Consider the following 18,388-nt stretch of genomic DNA (forward strand, 5'->3'; position numbering starts at 1 on the left):
ACCAACCTAGTACCCGGTACGCCCACCTTTGGCACGGACAACAGCGGCGACACATCGTGGCTCTGGAAGCAATGTGGCCTCGGTAGGTCGCCGGAGGGACCTACCACCACACCTGCACACACGAGTAACCTAACGACGATGAGCCGTCACACCACGTTAAATCGCATCCCGGGTGTGTCCAGTCGGGTCCAGATCTGGCGAGTTGGGGGCCCAGCAGGCCTCGCCACTGACCCGCCGGCTCGTCTCCGCCTCGTGGTACAGCAGCCGAGGAGCCGCTGTCCTGCGAGGCGACACACTCGCGCCCTTCCACGGCAAGATGAAGAAGGTGTCGGAAGCCATCAGACTATGCAAAGCTCTACCACTGCGCCAGCATCCAGTGAGGATGGTGACGTGTGCATTTCAGCAGTAGCTGCCGATGTTGTAGTGTTAAGACTGGCACACGCGTGGGTTGTCTGCTGCAGTTCGCCCCCTGTCCTGTTTTACCATCAGAGTGCATATATTCACTAATGAAATTCGTTATAAGTAATCCATCTCAATTCGCGAAGAACAGTGATGCTCATACGTAAAACACTAGAGGAAAAAATGACCTTTCCTATCCGTTATTGAAGCTGTCAGTTGCTCAAAAAGGAGTACATTATTCAGCAACATAAATCTTTCATCATTTGCCCAACAACATAAAGTGTCTGGCAGGTAGCAGATCCAGTTTTAAATCTAGCTTAAAATCATTTCTTTTGGACAACTACTTCTATTCCATGGACGAGTTTCTGTTTCAGAACTTGTTAAAAAAAAAAAAAAAGAATTTGTACCGCTAAATGTAGTTGCATGTGTAGAAGTAAAAATTTCAGTAACGTTATTAGCACTATTCATGTGTGTATATGTATCTTCTAATCTGACTCGTTCCCCAGTCTGGCCAGCCTCCGACGTCCGACGTCTTTAATGAGCGGTGGCCGCCCAGCCTCACGCCATCTGGATGCGTTTCCAGCCCGGGTTTCCACAGGTGCTGAACATACTCACCTCAGCACTCCTCGAACACCCGACAAGCCGTTCAGCTTCCAAAATGCTCGTGCTAAGCCTACGCGCCATCACAGTCTCTTCTCGGTGAAACTCAGATACATCACACCTCTTCCCCGTTCTACAAGCGGACAGCACGCTTATGTTACACTAAATGCAATGTATTTGTGTCTGACTGGCAGTCATTCCTCGCCAGATGATGCTGCTATCGCCTGGACAGGTTCATATCGATAGCAGGTCGTTGGTCATAATGTTGTGGCTGATCAGTGTGTGATAGTAGAAACAAGTTGTTCCAGTAAATATGGGCCCGCAAACGAGCTCTATGCTAGATAATTATGAATATATAGCGCTTTAGTGAGTTAGGTGACTGAGGACAGTGTACTGAACATTATTTAATTTACTAGCACACTGATAATTGTAGCTATTAAGAGTAATATGTTTTCAGATTAATTAGTATCTCCAAGTACATGTGGCAAAAGTAAAACATAGTTGCTTATCTTCCCATAGGCAGCAGTTGAGGTGTACAGGTATGGACGCAAAATGGTTAGTCTATACTGACAGGTGTAGTCCGTTTACAAGGGACACCCTTGACCTCGAACGCTCGGGGCCGTACGAAACCATGCCTAGAATAACACTCGATCCTAAAAAAAACAGTGGTATGTGTCATTTCCACGCAAAAGGTTGCTTTCCGCCACAAGTGCCATTTTAATACAGAGAAAAAAAGGAAAAAGATATTAATACCATGGGAGGGAAACTATACGTAATTCAATGACGTCAGTATATCATTACATTTTCATTCAACAGTGCCAAAAACCCTCTGCTTAAAGTAATTATAATACCGGAAAACACACATATGCTACGCACCTGTCAGTGCTTATATTCATCCTCATAGCGCAGTTTCGTGTTTCCGATGAAGTGGTTAAAATATAGTGGAAGAGAACACAGAGCACCTCTCGTTAAAGCCACTGTTTTACATTCAAAATCACTTTCGCACTAAGCAGTCCAATATCAAAAGCCACACTAATTACATTTTCAAATGATGCATGGGTATGTCAATGTAATAACCTGTCTTTCACCAAGTAGGATTCGTTATCAGTAGGAAGGCTTTAGAGAGCGTTACTGTGAACAGTTTAGTGATAGGGTTGTTCTCATCAGAAGCGACAGCAACCTAACACAACATAGAGGTATACTTCGGTCCACAAAATTGTTTGTAAATCACAGAGTGAAGTCTGATGATGAAATAACAATCACGTATCTTCACTTGCGGTGTGGCACATTGTAGCCTTACAGAATTAGCAGTCCTGATACAGAGCTTATATTACCGTAAGAAGTAAACATCGAGAAGTAGGCAACATTTTGTGGTTTTCGATGGCAATGTCTTCGGCATAACATCTTTATTTGCAAAACTTTTGCGTTTAGAAGGGTACGATCTGTGTGACCTGACCAGGAATCAGACAGCAAGAGTCTCTTTTCCAGTTGTTCTCCAAAGACTGCAGTTAGAAAACGTTTCTTGCGTTCTTTAATCATTTTTCCATTTTTGCTTGCCTCCACGTGAGCGTTCCGTGGGCAGATTGTTTCAAGTTTGTTTAAAATATTTGGGCGGAAAGTGTCTTGTGCCTGTTGAAGACAGATGTACAACCTGTTTGATGAGCCCGCATCAGTTGTGTAGCTGTGGATAGAACTATGTACAGACTTCAGCACACTAGCTGTAGTTTTCTCTCTTCTGTGATGCAGTGTTGGTGATGAAGACATTGAATTAACTCTGGTCGCTGTTACACACATTGGTTTTCGCCACACCCTGCTTTGTCAAAAGCAGTTCAGTTTCTCCACAAACCATTGTGCGTGCTGACATATACTAGTCTCGTCTTCTACGTCCTTATGAGTGACAAATGTAGTAATATGTCTGTACGAAATGCCATATTCAGTCTTAACACTGTCGATAAAAGAAACTGAAGCTTTGAAATTGTCCACGTCAACAACCATTTTAGACGCTTCTAGTGTTCGTATTTGCAGATACCAATAGTGAGTTGTAGATCTGTACGACCTTGCACAATCGAACTGCGGTGATCGAATCAAGAAAAGTGTACAACTGAGACGGAACAATAAATGAGAATTATCTAAAATACATACTCCTATGCAGCTACTAAATTCACTCGAGACGATTATATCGGCTATAGTGAAGACACATTCGTAACGTAGCTATATCATTCACGCAACTCGAGCATTTGTTAGTGGAGCTACGACATACGCTGTGATGGCGCTAGCAGGTAATTGCGAAGTTTTGTATGGAAATCACACAGACCACTGTAGTTTTTATGATCGAGTGTTAGTCTAAGCACGGGTTCGTGTGGTTCCGAACTTTTGAGCTCCAATGTGTCCCTTGTTAGTGGTGCTGTTACGATGGTGCAGAAAACACCAGGTAGTAAAATTATTATCGTAATATCAACAGCAACAGAGAATGGTATAACGAGAGTAGGATTCGTTATCAGTAGGAAGGTTTTAGAGAGCGTTACTGTGAACAGTTCAGTGATAGGGTTGTTCTCATCGGAAGCGACAGCAACCTAACACTGACAACAATAGTGCAGGTATACTTGCCGACGTCGCAAGCAGAAGGTGGAGGAGATAGAGAAAATATATGAGGATATTGATCAGGTAATTCAGAACGTAAAGGGAGACGAAAATCTAATAATCATGGAGGATGAGAATGCGGCTATACGGGAAGGGGTAGAACAAAGGGTTGCGGGAGAATATGGGCCTGGGACAAGGAATGAGCGAGGGGTTGTTGTTCCCTGTGGAGCGGTGTGGCGGTGCGTGGCGTGTGGGACACGCAGCTGGACGGGTGAGCCTGACTACTTGGCGTTCAGCAAGTTAACACCGTTCACCACTGGGCTGTGGGGACCCGAGTTTTCCTGCAGCGTTGACGGTTGCTACCGGCGGCTTTAGTGGACAAGGAGTGGCTCTCGTCACGTGCAACTGGTTACGACGTGCACCAGTCCACTGTGGAGCGCTAAACACGCCGAGATGTAGTGAACAACCTGTTAGCAGCCACGAGCAGCAGGGCAGTATTATCCAGGGCCTCCCTACCTGCAGTTCTGAAGCTATTGGCCTCCTTGATATTTGTTTGAAATTATGTATGAGACTGTTTAGTAAGTAATGTACTTAAAGATAGTTAATTCTGCCCCGTGTGAGGTGGCCAGGAATCCAGTTTCTTATGCCTTTCGCTGACACCTTTGGCACTGTGTGTCTCAATCTGGAGGTTTATGTATGTGCCAAACTAGTATTTTGTAATGTTACCTTGTATTTCAGATCATGGTTTGTTATTATTGAGTATTTAATAATACTGATTGTAATTTCTGTCTGTTGTAGACCTCATGGCCCTTCCTGGGGCGAATTATAGGATTTGGCCTGTAACTGAAGTTGTGTGTGCTCAGCGTAAAGGTACGTATTTGTGGGTCATGTGCATGTGCGTGCTTGTATTTGTACACTCTCTTGCTCCGTGTTGTGAATCCCTTCGGGTTATAGGTGTAACCGGCCGTCTGCCATTTGGTGCGTATACCAATTACAGCGTCTGTAAGCCCCTGAGAGGCCCCAGTAAAGGTATACCCTGATTTTTTAAATCTTGTTTGAGTAATTATGTAATTATTCTTTTAAATGACCTCGTGCATTGCTTCTTGTTATGGCTGGCGAGGTAAACTTGCAATGTTATGAGCGAGTCGCCCCCATACTGAAGTTCTAATAGTTGAACTATCGATTGCCCGTTTCAGTATTACTGTGCACGTTAATTTTCATCAGACTTGTTTTGCTGTTTGTTGCTCGGTATATGTCGGCAGCGGTTGGCGCGTTTCTGCCTCGCTACTCCGGGGCAGGGACGCATTTTCCTGCTGCTTCGGCGGCTTCCCCGTCGTCGCAAGAGGTCTGAGTACTGGAAGGTCACACTCGATTCTGCGGTTCTCCAGTTCCAGCCCCAAGTTGAGTGGTTTGTTGTTATTCTTTTGGTATCGTGCCACGGCGGGGGTATCACCGGATATGCAGGTAATTGAATCAGTAATTCTGTTATTGTAAGGCCCTTGTGAGAGTCTGTGAAAGTCTTTGTGCTAACTGAACACTGAGTTTCTTGATTTCTTTTTTAAAAAAACTGAGGGTTTAATGTTAATTGTCATTTTAATTGCGTTTTAGGGGACCAGTAGTTTAATTAAGTACTTAACGTGATTTATGTGGAACAGGCTTGTGCCCAATCAGTGAAGCACTACTGTTGCTTCGGTTTTACATAAGGGTAGCCCTTGAGCAGCTTGGCTGTATCTTGTCCATATGAGAGCAGAATAACCAGTGGACATGTATGCATCTTAATGGTTTTTATGTTCGAGTCCTGTTATGGTATTGTCTCACAGCTGTGATCTAGTTGCGGGGACAGAGTGCCGCCGCAGGTCTGTTTATTTAACTGTTTGTAGTTTGGCCGCCATTGTGTTGCACAGTTGACATTTTTTGAGTGCTATTTGTAATGTTATGCATAATGTAAAGGGACTTATACATTGTGAATTTAATTTAAGAATCGTAAGTATTTGTATGTATCTCCCAAGAATCTTGGTAACCGTCAGTTGACTCATGATTGAATTGTTATTAAATAAAAACATTTGTTTGGGAATGACATTATGACGCATCGAGTTGGGCCACCCTTCCACGTGTTTTCCTTAAATTAATGGTTCAAATGGCTCTGAGCACTATGGGACTTAACATCTATGGTCATCAGTCCCCTAGAACTTAGAACTACTTAAACCTAACTAACCTAAGGACAGCACACAACACCCAGCCATCACGAGGCAGAGAAAATCCCTGACCCTGCCGGGAATCGAACCCGGGCGTGGGAAGCGAGAACGTTACCGCACGACCACGAGATGCGGGCCTTAAATTAATCCCGGACCTTGTTCAGGATATCAGGATCGGTTAAAAAAGTTTACTGAAGACCTCTATGAGGAGGAGGAATTCTGATTACGTGCAAGAAGAAGAAAGAGGAGTCGATGGGGGAGAGACAGGGGACCCAGTACCAGAATTAGATTTTAAAAGACTTTTGGAAGACTTAAGATCAAATAACGCAGAACCGAAACATCACATTCCATAGGAATTTCTAAAACCATTTAGGAACTGACAACAAAACGATTACACACGATGGTGTATAGAATGTATCAGACTTTCTATGGATCGTCAGACATTCGGAAGAACATGATTAACACAATTCGAAAGTATTTTTTTCTGTTTTCCGTCTTTCCATTAGTTGCTTTAAATTCTTCTCTCTCCCTCTCCCCCCAACCCCCCCTCTCTCCACCCCCTCCGCCCCACACACACACACACACACATGAACACATATTTATATATATATTACTACAAAAATAAATAAATAAAATAAAATAAAAAACATTTATACACAGCAAAATACACAGACACACACACATACACACAACAAATGGAAAAAATAATCAAACCACAACACAAACAAAAGAAAGAAAAACACACAACAACAGTTGGCAACGCTACACTCCGAAAACACGTATATCTTGATCATAAAATGGAAAGTGCAAGTGATATATGCGATGTGACAAATGTCTGTGAAAGGACACTAGAAATCGGCCACCTGGAGTATGGAAACTAACGAATATATCTCCAGGACCACACACATGAGTTAACTGCGCTGGAAATCGGAACACACCTCAGCAGAAAGCGCTGTTGCCGCTCGCGTGTAGACACGACGTTTGGGACGGACAGTGGAGGTTGCTATCGGACAGGTGAAAAAGAGAGCCCGTAATCTGTCAAAAAATGTGGGACGTCGCTGAATGCGCAGGACCTACACAAAACATCGGTTTAAGGACATAAGAACGATGGACGTTGTATATGAAACTTTCCTCAGAGTGACTGAGAGCACGGCAGTCATGAAAGGAAGCACCCCTATTGGCTGAGGAAAGAGACAGAAACAGCGGGGGACGATGTTTTTGTCAGAAGACTGTTAGGAAGAATTTCACTGGTTAATTTTGAAAATTTTTTCGTTACTGTGTCTCTTAAACTTCTTTGGCTGAAGAGTGGAGTATTTTTCCACAGGCAGCTCACACTTGCCCTTCTGGGATGAGGCAATGGTATGATAACAAGGGAACGAAAAAAATGTCTACGGCTGCAGGTCCTCGGGTCCTGTTCATGTCTGAGATATCTTTCCTTTTACAGTTAACGAGTAAATTAAATACTTGGTTCAGTTTATATATACCTGTTTTGTCATCACTTTGAACCAACACCAGACATTACCACTGACACTGCATCAAATATTGGGTGGCGCAGAGAAATGGGAATATCTGAAGCCGATGCTGGCGGCAGCGTAGATTTCAATAAATGAGATGAAAATGTCAAACTGCCGAATAATAATGGATATTTAGTTGTAGTCGAGTACTGGAGCGGCGTGGACCGTGCGATTGTCTTGAGTGAAAGTGTGACAGCTGCAAAAAGCGTGTTTCGTCGCCACTATAAGATCTCGGCCTGTGGTCAAGTTCCTTCTGCACACACGATCAAAACGCGGGTTCGTAACTTGGCAGAGAATCTTTGTATATCCATCTTTTCAGAGATGGTTACGGGACTCGACTTTTCGATACAGGATGTCAAATTAAACCTTCCAGCCATCTAGTTTCCAAACTTATTTTATTTGGCTACCAGTTTCAGCGATTTACTACGCCATCTTCCGGCCCCTGACCAACGTAGGAAGATTCCACCTCGGTTGTGATCAAAACAGGGGGCCACCAATACAGGTGTTACTAGATTTCTGCTCGCTGCAGCGGCTGTTCAGGCGGCAGGCAGGTGATGGTTGCAGGTATCGCTATAGCAAGCAGACATCTGCTAATAGCGGGACTGCTGGTCCCTGTTTTGATCAGAATCGAGGTGGAATCTTCCTACACGTCGGTCACGGGCCTGAAGATGGCGTAGTAAATCGGTAAAACTGGTAGCCAAATAAAAGAAGTTTGGAAACTAGACGGCTGAAATATGTTTAATTTGACATCCCTCTTTGAAAAGAATGGATCGGCTCTGAAAAATAAAGCCTAAAAGATTCTTATTTTCCGTTCGTAGCTCGGAACTCATTGATGCTGCGCAGGATGCAATGGAGAGGAGTCGTCTTTCGGTGTGAAAATTGCCTCGTCATCGGGGCTCCGACGCCGGAGAGTGCAGAGTACACTCCACAATCTTCAGATTCATCCTAATGAGCATTTGTTGCACGTACAATTTTGTGGATTTCTCTTGGTTAAAATAATTGAGGATGCTAACTTTACCGAAAGTTTTTGCATGTCAAATGAAGCCGTTTTCACCTAACTACATCAGCGAAAAAAAAAGAACATGCGTTACTGGACACAAAACTGCGCTTCACAAGCTTCGGTTAAGCGGTGCTAAAGTTAATGTACGGTCTAGAGTGTCGTGTCGTGGGGTGATGCTTCTTGACTTCTTTGACGGTGAAGAAGGTCCCACTGTCAGTGTAACGTGTCCATGTTATCTGAATATCAGAGAGAAATTTTTGGCCCAAGGCTCCATTCTCTCCCAGATATTGATATTCAGCACACATGGTCTGAACTGGATAGAGCCACATCACACAGTGGCAGACTGTTCACGTACGCAGTGAAACTTTGTTTGGGGATCGCAAAATTTCAGGAAATGCTAACATCGGTTGGCCGCCATGATTTCCAGACCTCTCTGTGTGTGATAGCTTTTTATGGGCGAAAAAACCTTACTCCGCTCAACACTCACATTGAGGAAAACGTCGCCAACATCGCAGAGAATCCATTGCGTCGCATTGTTTGAAATCTCCAGAACCGACTTCTGAATGTTTATGGTGAAATGAGCAGCACTTAATGACGTAATTTTGAAACGTGTTACATAATAAAATTTCCACTCTTGTGCAAAATACATTTCAGCATCAAATACAGTTTTGTAAGTATCGTTCTTGTTTGCTAATTATTTAAAATTATCCAGTTTCTCTGCGCCAGTCTGTATAAGCGAGGCTGAAACAAGTGTTATCAGTTTAAGAGTTGTCTTACGCAACTATTCTAGTTACATACACCGCACACATCGTGTTTCAATATCTGCATATTGACTCCGGCTGAGGCAGGTTATTATGAAGCTGTGGCTCATCACGTCACAGTTCGTGCTTTATAGAGGCTGTACATAACAACGACAACATGAGAAATCCGTCAGCTAATACTTACTACATCATTATCTTATGCTAAGGCTAATTTGCTATGTAATTTAGTGATTAATAGTAGAAAAGAGTAGTCCTCATATACAGTGACATTTCTTTATTGATGGAAGTAATTGTCCAAGATAGCGCAAATGTATCATAAACGAAAATTTTTCGATTCCATCCCCACCTGATCAGAATCAAATTTCACTACTAACCCATCTTTGGGGAATGTGATACATGCACGTGGCGCACCGCTCATTTCGCTGCTGTTATTAACATTCCTGTTGATATAATTGCAGAACTGGAGGCAGCGAGCTGTACAGTCTTGCCAAGATTCACGAGATGATCCTGAGGCACTCAATGGAGAGACAAGAGCAGCATCGCACCCAGATGTGAGGACGACATGTAGAACTCCTCCTCCGTCAGCTACGGGTGTACAGTAAACTGTGACATGTGACGCACTGAAGCAGTACTGTATTCCTTGTTAAGATACAGCATGAGTGGAATTTGAACCCGCTTAGATGGGGACTTCATCAGAAAGTTTACATTCAAAATACTGACTGAAGCAACATTTTATACTGAAGCCAATGGTGGTTCGTAAGAGCACAGGGTGTGAGGAGTATAAGTGCAGGTATTATCATCACTGGCACCTCGATACATACCTGCTTCACTGGGTTAGTTGTTCTTCCTCTGCCCCCTGTCAGTCTTCCCGAAAACACGTCACATAATTTAGTTTATTTTCCAAGTCATCAGTATTGTGATTGGCCCTGTGCCGACCTTTTCATCTCATAGTAGCAGGTGCAACCTACGACCTTAGTCAACTATCTGCTGGATGTATTCCAGTCTCTGTCTTCCTCTACAATTTTTGCCCTCTACAGCTCCCTCTAGCTCCATGGAATTCTTAACAGATGTCCCTTCTTATCAGTGTTTTCCACACATTACTTTCCTCGTCGATTGCGTGAAGAACCACCTCATTCCGTACCGTATCATCCCACCCAATTGTCAACATTCTCCTGTAGCACCACATCTCAGATGCTTCAGTTCCCTTCTGTTCCGTTTTTTGTGGGTCGTTTGAAAATGAATGGCATTGTATTATTAATTATTATTTGTTCACAACTGTGACAAAAAGTTTATTTCTCAATAATATTTCATAAAGGCATCCTATGGTAACATCTCGACAAGGCGACTTGTGTGAACGCAAATCTGTTAATCCGACGTGGGGGTCGGGGAGGAAACTGAAAATAAAGTACGTAAGTACTGAGTGGTCGTCATGTAATGAGTTGCTAAAGGACAGAACTGCTGAAGGTAACACGCAGCATCATGGGAGAAAGTGCCTCTCACTCGTTGTGGAATTTGGAAGCAAACTCTAAGATGTAACTGTTTGACTTTCCTTACTGTCACGCTTCAGTGGCTCGGCCTCACCATACTGTATCTGTTGGTGGCAGAAATGCTGCAACCTCACCTTCTAAGTTGGCGTCATAAGGGGCGACCAGGCGGACAGAAGAGTCAGATGAGAGCTGTTTGTACCGTACGACGGACTCCGTCAATAAATCCTCGCTTTACCGCATTTTTCGTTACGAGCTAGCCCAGATTGGCTGGATTCTATTTCTTGCAACCCCCGACCACTAAAATAGGGTGTCTAACAGGCAAGTCTCCATTCGTGGACTGTTTAATTTGGTTAACCAGTGAAGTGGTTCAAATGGCTCTGAGCACTATGGCACTTAACTTCTGAGTTCAACAATCCCCTAGAACTTAGAACTAATTAAACCTAACTAACCTAAGGACATCACACACATCCATGCCCGAACCTGCGACCGTAGCGGTCGCGCGGTTCCAGACTCTAACGCCTAGAACCGCTCGGCCACTATGGCCGGCTATGATTAGATTAGATTAAATTAATACTAGTTCGATGGATCATGAACACGATATTTCGTAATGATGTGGAACGAGTCAAATTTTCCAATACATGACATAATTAAGTTAATTTAACAACATTCTTAAGTTAATGTAACAACATTTTTTTTGTGTTTTTTTTATTTAATTTTTTTTCTTAATTTATATCTAAAAATTCCTCTATGGAGTAGAAGGAGTTGTCATTTAGAAATTCTTTTAATTTCTGCTTAAATACTTGTTGGTTATCTGTCAGACTTTTGATACTATTTGGTAAGTGACCAAAGACTTTAGTGCCAGTATAATTCACCCCTTTCTGTGCCAAAGTTAGATTTAATCTTGAATAGTGAAGGTCATCCTTTCTCCTAGTATTGTAGTTATGCACACTGCTATTACTTTTCAATTGGGTTTGGTTGTTAATAACAAATTTCATAAGAGAGTATATATAGTGAGAAGCTACTGTGAATATCCCTAGATCCTTAAATAAATGTCTGCAGGATGATCTTGGGTGGACTCCAGCTATTATTCTGATTACACGCTTTTGTGCAATAAATACTTTATTCCTCAGTGATGAATTACCCCAAAATATGATGCCATATGAAAGCAACGAGTGAAAATAGGCGTAGTAAGCTAATTTACTAACATGTTTATCACCAAAATTTGCAATGACCCTTATTGCATAAGTAGCTGAACTCAAACGTTTCAGCAGATCATCAATGTGTTTCTTCCAATTTAATCTCTCATCAATGGCCACACCTAAAAATTTTGAATATTCTACCTTAGCTATATGCTTCTGATTAAGGTCTATATTTATTAATGACGTCATACCATTCACTGTACAGAACTGTATGTACTGTGTCTTATCAAAATTCAGTGAGAGTCCGTTTACAAGGAACCACTTAGTAATTTTCTGAAAGGCAGTATTCAGTTAATTCTTGTTTGTCAGGTGTGATTACTATACTTGTATCATCAGCAAAGATAACTAACTTTGCCTCTTCATGAATATAGAATGACAAGTCATTAATATATATTAAGAAAAACAAAGGACCCAAGACTGACCCTTGTGGAACCCCATTCTTGATAGTTCCCCAGTTTGAGGATTGTGCTGATCTTTGCCTATTATGAGAACTACTTATTTCAACTTTTTGCACTCTTCCAGTTACGTACGAATTAAACCATTTGTGCACTGTCCCACTCATGCCACAATACTTGAGCTTGTCTAGCAGAATTTCATGATTTACACAATCAAAAGCCTTTGAGAGATCACAAAAAATCCCAATGGGTGGTGTTCGGTTATTCAGATCATTCAAAATTTGATTGGTGAAAGCATATGTGGCATTTTCTGTTGAAAAACCTTTCTGGAAACCAAACTGACATTTTGTTAGTACTTCATTGTTACAGATATGTGAAGCTACTCTTGAATACATTACTTTCTCAAAAATTTTGGATAAAGCTGTTAGAAGGGAGATTGGACAGTAATTATTGACATCAGATCTGTCCCCCTTTTTATGCAAAGGTATAAGAATAGCATATTTCAGTCTATCAGGGAAAATGCCCTGTTCCAGAGAGCTATTACACAGGTGGCTGAGAATCTTACTTAGCTGTTGAGAACATGCTTTTAGTATTTTGCTGGAAATGCCATCAATTCCATGTGAGTTTTTGCTTTTAAGCAAGTTTATTATTTTCCGAATTTCAGAGGGAGAAGTGGGTGAGATTTCAATTATATCAAATTGCATAGGTATGGCCTCTTCCATTAACAGCCTAGCATCTTCTAATGAACACCTGGATCCTACTATATCCACAACATTTAGAAAATGATTATTAAAAATATTTTCAACTTCTAACTTTTTGTTCGTAAAGTTTTCATTCAATTTGATGGAAATACTGTCTTCCTGTGCTCTTGGTTGACCTGTTTGCATATCACGTTCACTCCTTCATGACGATCATGTTTCCCTGCGGCAGTGGCATTTTTCAGCATAATAATGCCCCATGACACAAGGCCAGGAGTGCGATGGAGTGGTCTGATGAACACAGTGGTGAATTCTAGTTGATTTGCTGCCCGCCCCCCCAACTCGCCAGATCTGAACCCGATCGCACATATGTGGGATGTGATTGAACATGGCGTCGGAGGTCAGCGTCCCCTCCTCGGAATTTACGGAAAGTAGGTGACTTGTGTGTGCAGATGTGGTGCCAACTCTCTCCAGCGAACTACCAAGGCTTCGTTGCTTGCAAGCCACTACGCGTCGCCGCAGTTATCCGTGCCAAAGGTGGAAAAGCGGCTATTATGTAGGCAGTCATAATGTTCTGCCTGGTCAGTGTATCTGCTACAATGTGTGAGTGTAATTGCCTCTGCAACATTGAGACACGCCGTTGACGTAATTCGTCTAGAAGAAAAAGGCAGGAAGTATCAAATGAAGTCTTATAAGACCATGCAGCACTAATTTCAGTTAGTTATCGGTTGAAATTAAAGGAGCGCTCTCAAATCTTTTTACGTTTTCTCACACTGCATCATTCCCATTACGAGAGAGTAGTGATGTGGCGGCGATAAATGTAAAATATTGTTGATGTTTATTTTTTACCATACTCGTGTGTGACCTACAGGCAGTGCGATTTTTTTTAAGCGACTGGTGTCGTGAAAAGGCAATTTGTAGTTTACGTCAGGAAATTCGTTTTAAGAAGCGTTATAAACGACTATTACTAAAGACAGTACTTAATAAGAACAATGAAAAGGGTGCATTACAGAAATCGAATTTTTTCTGAAATGCCCTATTTTTTAATGGACTGCAACGTTAGTGTCAATATTACACATGTAGTGAAGTTGACTAACTTGAATGCTTTAGGCAGGGACTACTGGTTGGAAACGAGTATTTTTCTTTTTAAACAAGTAACTTACACTTTGTAATAGGTAGTTCAGCTCATAGCAAATGATAAAGGTAAGCCCGCATCTCGTGATCGTGCGGTAGCGTTCTCGCTTCCCACGCCCGGGTTCCCGGGTTCGATTCCCGGCGGGGTCAGGGATTTTCTCTGCCTCGTGATGGCTGGGTGTTGCGTGCTGTCCTTAGGTTAGTTAGGTTTAAGTAGTTCTAAGTTCTAGGGGACTGATGACCACAGATGTTAAGTCCCATAGTGCTCAGAGCTATTTGAACCATTTGATAAAGGTAGCGGTTGCCAGTCTCGAAGAACCCATTAGTATATAATATTTTTACAGAACTGAGTCATTGGTTCCAAATAATCTGGCCTAACCACGCGCTGTTTGTGACATGGGCGTGACGATGCTCCACAGGTGCTCTACATACTGTTTTCGTCGAAGAGTACACTTCACGGGAAAGCTGATGGATACTGTTTAATAGTTTTGTTTACTTTTCGCTGCTTATTCATCTGGGTTCCCGGAAAATGCATGCAGCCGCATCGTACAATAAATGAAAGTAAACAAATTCGAGTAACGAGTAATATATCATCTTCAACAATCAGTCAGGACCAGTAAATAGTGATAAATTCCATTATGGGCGTGTTACAGACGATTGTGGATTGTTTTTCAAGTCAGCGCCATTAACGTTAATGAGAGAGACAGCTGTTTATTGTGAAACCTGTCTGGAAAGACGCGCTTCGCATGTATCACTTATTCAGGATCTCGTTCGGCCTGAAACTCATACAGGGGTTGGACAAATATGTGGAAACACAAAAAACACATCGCGTTGCCATACCTAATACAGCGGAGAAAACCTGTTTGCTTTCGAAACAGCTTCCAGTCGTCTAGGACTGGATAAGCGTAAGTCTGGTATGGTTTTGAAGAGGGCCGTGCGCCTGCCGTTCTCCCTACAAAATGGTCGCAGGTTGAGGTCACGACGGTGGAGGTGGACGGCCTCTCGACAGCAGACCTCAGGGGCTCAGCGATGTTGAGGTCTGGTGGCAGCGGTGGCCAGGGGGACGCGGCAGTTCGTCCTCGTGCCCACTAAAGGCAGGCAGGTTTTGTGGCTTCGGCACAACGTTTCCCTGTTACGGCCATTTCGATAACTGAAGTGTGGGTTTGGAATTGCAGTCCGCCCTGCACTTCCGAGCTTACGGAGCTCCCTTAGTGTCGTTTTACTCGGGGGATGCGAGAGTGAGACATTCCGTTCTGCAGAGACTTTTGCAATTCTCTTCAAAGACCGTCTTTTACGATCACTCAGCAAACACCTTCTTCCATGTTGTTACTTAGGGGATGATGTTTTTACACTTTCCCAGCACGCGGTATAAATCTTCCATTCTGAGCTTCTTGTATAACTAAACACCTTCGGCTGCCTGGTAACGGAAGTGGCCACCAAACGAGCACCAGTAAGTTGCCCGTGTTTGAATTCACTCAGCTGCGACATGGTGCGCTCACAACTACACAGAAGACGGCTGACACGTGAAACACACTGAGGACACTGCACAGCCCCCGCTCGTGCTCCAGTAGAACGGCGAAACCTGTGGGCTCGGCTAGCATCTGCATTTATGTTCGAGCATGCATTTCTCGAGGTGTTCCCACATTTTTGTTCAAATCCTGTAATTTAACCATTGGATCCTTACCTCAAAACTTTCAGTTTACAATCTGTCTTCTGCATAATTTACACACTATAAATATTTATAAACCTATGTAACGTAAATTTATGCTTCTGCGGTTCTGCCTTTCGCTAGTGTTATGGTGAAACTTGGCTTAAAAACCAGTGGCAACATAAAGCTTTACTGCAACAAATGAATGACAATGGCCTGGGTTGACAGCTTATCTGCATTACCGTTGACTGAAAAAAAACCTCATCGATGTTATTGGAGATCCCCTTTCGATCATCAACTTTTGGATGTTGCAGCTTTTGTTACTTTTACGGTTTGCAAATGGAAATAGGAGAATTTCTATCCAGTTTTCCTATGGTTAACTATGATACAAAGCAATGATATAGCAGTACTGCCTTAAAATTCATGCTATTAGGCATGGGCTGTGATTGAGTCTGCCTCATTTTGTAATTTTCTTACTCGCTCGGATTTCTGTGATTTAGAACTCTCTCCGTTTATTTCTTATTTTTACCATGTGATAAAAGTACACGTCGCGTGCCGGGTAAACAGGTGTGTAACTTGATAGTGTAGCTTAGACGGAACAAATTGATTGTGTTTGTCAATAAAAGCTGTATCATAGAACCTGATGTCTACCTGGCCTCTCTGTAAATCCTCTACCACCAGGAAATTGCTATCGTAGATCGAAGGGTACAGAAAACGGCACAAATATATACGGTAAGAACCAAGAACACCGGCTCAGCTCGCAATATTACAATTTTTGTGTCAATCATTTTCGCTACTCCAAACATAACATCTTCAGATCAGAATTCATGCCACTTGGGAAGAAGCATATAATTCACAGCTTCAGCTCACCGCACTGTCGACAGCTGAATTTAGTACTAATTGACTTAAAAACTATAAACTGACTTGTCCCACGCCATTATGATATATCGCACGGGTTAATTAGCTTATCACATTTGCGAAGACAGACGTATAAAAATCGTTGGCGATTGTTCATTTGCATAACGTTTTTGTTAGATTTGTGCATTTAGTCATTTATGAAACGCTTTTTTCTTGTACAATATGTTCGAGATGGAAGGATTTTCAGCGTTGTATCAAGCTCGAAGACAATACCAGGTTACGCATTCTGTGCGAAATATGCACTGCCCCTGTGCAGCTACCAAGGGCAAGAATTATTCAGCGTTGGAATTACTTCACGGAGCGATCAGATATATACCTAGCTGTTGGTGGAGATTATGTGAAATAGTGAAAAAGCTAACGTTATTGAATAATAATTTTCTGCTGCCTTTCTACTGAACGTGTGTTGTAGCATAACCGTACACTTACAATACAGTTTTGCGAATCTTGGTACTACAGGTGTTGGAATACGGCCACTTAATACGACACTCACTGCTGACTCAGCCGGGATAAAGCGTATTGCCATGTCTCAAAGGTTCTGCTTTAACAAGTTAATCGTTGTACGAATAACGTGTTGTTACGGACTTTCAGATCCGGTATTGTCAAGGATTTAGATGTTTAACGGTTCATTGTACAACTGTACTTTACTACACCGACGATCAAGAAATGATTCGTTGCGAACAGTATCGGTGATAGCAGAAGCTTACGAGGTTAGCACTCACCAGCGTAGGTGTAGCAACAGCAGAGGGCTGCCAGCGCTTTCCTGAGAGGCAGTTCTGCCAACAGTGAGCGCAGAGACTGGCTGTTACACAGCATGAAGCGCTGCTCTAGGGTTGGGGGAGGGGGGGGGGAGGGAAGGGGAGTAATGGCCTGAGGAAAGTCCGTGGAAGGGGGGGAGGGGCGGCCACCAGAGCACTAAACGGTGTTCAGGGTCGACCTCATACGCTCCCATAAAAAGCGACGCACTATCTCCTCTGATAAACGGCGTAGCCTACAAAAACAACTTGTTCGAATGAAATGAGACAGCAGTAAACTGTAGTCCCTGTGTTTGCAAAGAGCAGGATTTGGTCCCTCGTCATGTGATGTAACATCTACCTTACATGTTTTCGGAAATTCGTGTTCAGTCCAGTGACAGAGCAGTCCTTATAGCAACGTTCCAGCGAGTTTCCTGCTCGTTATGTTATCAACAAATCTTTTGGTTTCATGCGACAGTGCAATGATTTTTCCTAAACGAATACATTTTCTGAGAAACGGCCATCACAGCAAGCTTTGTGCGCTTAAAACACAGCGTACGTTCATGTTTCACCTGGAATAATCCCATTTTGAAATGATACCTCGATAATATCACTGCGACACTGCTATTCATATTACTTCGTTCGTTAGATGAGGGAGGTGCTACAACAACAGTTTCCTAAACTGCTGAACAAAATTGAATCCTGGTGGTTTTGGTGGTTGCTGAAAAATCGAAGTGTGTACTGTGTCGAAGGAAGCATGGACATGGAGGGAGACGCGTGGAGCGTGGGAGGAGGGCGACAGGTGCGTCTACCTACCGCTCCCCCCTCCCCTGCCCCCTCACCCTCTGAATTGCGGATTACAGAGTTATTGTTCATTACAGAATTCTCAAACACTTCAACTGTCTGGGACGAAATAAACTTTTTTGTGTTACCTATGAAATTTAGTTCTTGTGGGATGACACGTCTCGTAGCTGAGCAACTTTATACTGTATGCAGGATGTCCTAGGGGCAATGGGCAGTATTCAGGGCTATGACAGGAACTATCATTCGTCGCAAAAATGTGTCGTAAACATGAGCACTAAACTGCGTACCTTGAGAGATATGAGCACTTCCTCATCTTTGATGTTGT

General features: G+C 42.8%; 1 protein-coding gene across 1 annotated transcript in view; it reads right to left on the reverse strand.

Annotated features, from left to right (window-relative positions):
* Positions 1-17,299, reverse strand: part of LOC124796290 (cytochrome P450 9e2-like) — a 70,323-nt gene extending 53,024 nt beyond the window's left edge. The window contains exon 1 of the mRNA XM_047260410.1: positions 17,248-17,299. The gene's annotated coding sequence lies outside the window, so the exon portion shown is untranslated. The remainder of the gene's footprint in view (positions 1-17,247) is intronic.
* Between the last annotated feature and the right edge of the window lie 1,089 nt (positions 17,300-18,388).

This window comes from Schistocerca piceifrons, chromosome 4, assembly GCF_021461385.2.
Source record: "Schistocerca piceifrons isolate TAMUIC-IGC-003096 chromosome 4, iqSchPice1.1, whole genome shotgun sequence".
NCBI lineage: Eukaryota > Metazoa > Arthropoda > Insecta > Orthoptera > Acrididae > Schistocerca > Schistocerca piceifrons.